Source organism: Grammomys surdaster, unplaced genomic scaffold (genome assembly GCF_004785775.1).
Source record: "Grammomys surdaster isolate TR1022 unplaced genomic scaffold, NIH_TR_1.0 274, whole genome shotgun sequence".
Taxonomy (NCBI): Eukaryota; Metazoa; Chordata; class Mammalia; order Rodentia; family Muridae; genus Grammomys; species Grammomys surdaster.
This window is the reverse complement of record NW_021604715.1, coordinates 350,530-352,998: the sequence shown is the minus strand read 5'-3', so window position 1 is coordinate 352,998 and position 2,469 is coordinate 350,530.

Below are 2,469 nucleotides of genomic sequence, written 5' to 3'. Positions count from 1 at the left end.
GGGGTGAGTGTGGGGTACAGATGATTGAAACATTGTATACATGTATGAGATTTTCAAAGACTCAATATGAATATATTGTTAGCTGTGGAAAGACTATTCCACACAAGGAAAATGAAGACAAAGACCTAGACTGGCATGAGTTTGTCTCACACACAATTTAGCAAGGGAAAAGTGGGGGGAGGTGGGACGGAAGCCACTGTGAGGAGCTGGGATTTTAAGGGTAAAGAGAAGCCGCTGGAGGCCAGCCCTTCAAACACTCCAGATGATTTTATTTACATTATAAAGGGATACTCTGATTGCCCTGTGGAGAATAAACTTTGGGGATTGGAGGTGGGAAAGATAAGAAACAAAGTGGCCCATGAGAAAGGCTTGGCTTAATCCCTTTATCTGCTTTCCCTCTTCTGTAGCATTCTCAGTCCTTCTCTGACCCTGAAGAATGGCTCCTGCAGACAGCATCTCAAAAGCTCCTTTGATGGCTGGATTCTGGTCAAACCTACACAACTCCAGAATCAACAGGAGATTACAAGGCTGAGGAAGAATGGAGCAGGACCTCATTACCACCATTCCTGAATCTATGGCTTTCCCTTATCAACAAAGTCCTGGCTATGCTTCCTGGTCTTCCGCTTGTTTAGTTAGCCTTGTCTACACCTTGGTTAATACTTGAAACGTCAAGCACTCTTGTTATTCTCTCTCCAATGTGCTGCTTCCTGCTAATACCCTGAATGACGCAGTTGGTTGTTTCAGGCTAAAAAGTAATGATGGCTTGGACTATAGTCGGGCCATTGGAGGTAGTGAGAAGAGGAGACAGTTGGGATATATTATACTCTGGCTGTAGAAAGAACAGAAAATTCTTCTAGTTTGGAGGTAGAAGATGAAACAAAAGGAATGGAGGCTAGTCTCTGGGATTTGGTTGAAAGCGATTGGTGGTAAGATTCATCTAGACAAGAAAGTAAGAGAGACGTAGGGCTTATAGGGGCAAGATGGGAGAAATCAGGAAGTTATTGTTAAGGCAAATTTGTGTTGTTGATTAGGCAGTTAAGTGGAGATGGCATATTTAGGGTCTGGAGACCAGTAAAGAAGTGTGGCCAGAAATGGAAACTTGGAAGCCACTGGTGGACTCTGCAACCTAAAGCCATGGGGCAGGACGAGATGACAAAGGCAAAAAGTGTAACTGTTCTGGAATGGACCTATTCTACAGAGAAGCATGTGTGTACCTCAACAGTTAATGAAGAAAGAAAAGAAGCATGAATTGAAAAGGGCAAGGAGGGTGGAAGGGAGAAATGACATCAATTATAACCTCAAAAATATATTGTGGAATCCCCACTGAGTGAGAGACAGAGGTCCCTCCCACTGAGAAACCCAAAATGATCAGATATTCACTGTCAGTCATCTGCAGAGGACAGACAAGGCCAGCCTAGGACTACTGTTCAGGACTTGGAGTCAGGATCCAGTGTTGGAAAGAAGCAAAGAATGGCTCTGAATTCATCCTAAAGGTATAGCACTTAGCAGTGACAGGCAGTGACAGCTGCCATGGCATTCAAAACCAGTGTCCAAGCTAACATCCTACAATGGCAATAGAAAGATCCAAACAGTCTGTTACTGGAGCAGGGATTTGCCTGGGACTCTGGCCCTTGAATTTATTCCCAGTTGCAGGACAGTTTCCAAACCTAGTTCACTGGCATTCCTGAAAACTCTACTTGCAACCTAACTTCCTGCCTATGAGTTTGTTTTTTTCCATAGATTCATCATAATTAGTTTCTGTTGATTGAAAAGAACAGCCTGTTAACATAATCCCTTCACCTTGGTCTGCATGTGCTAAACACCTGCTGAATCAGTGCTCTCTGTCCAGTTTCCAACTTGAAATTGCTCAGTATGAAATCCCACACATTTCTACCATGGTTGATGTGGTCTCATAACAAGAACTTTCTTTCCTTAATTGGCAGGTTTTCTTAGAATGTTAGAGGGTCAAGAAGCAAGAGGTCACCAGATGAAGTAACTGTCATTTCAAATACAACAGGAATGAGCACATTGACTCAAGGGTGAAGTCAGTTCCCTCCTAAAAAGGCATGTGGGAATGATTACTCAAGGGGAGTGGCTCTTCTTTAGCGCCTCTGGTATTTCTGGTGCTTTCTCTATCATCTCACTCAGCATCTCTCGTATTTTGAAGACACATTATTATGGAAACCCATGGTCTGGTTTTAAGATGTGTCTCCACAATAAAGCAAGGACACCTTCTATGCTTCACAAGCAGGATAAAGGAGCTCATGTTTCACTCTTCGAAACTTTCTGAGGTAATTCAATTCCCTCACTCTCCACCCCTGCTTTCAAATGAAAGTGAACTGTTGTCTTTGAAGAAACTTAAAAAATTATTGAACAACTGGAGTCTCAATTGATTTTGGCAAAAGAGAAACAGAGAGACAGAAGGAGAGAGAGAGAGAGAGAGAGAGAGAGAGAGAGAGAGAGAGAGAG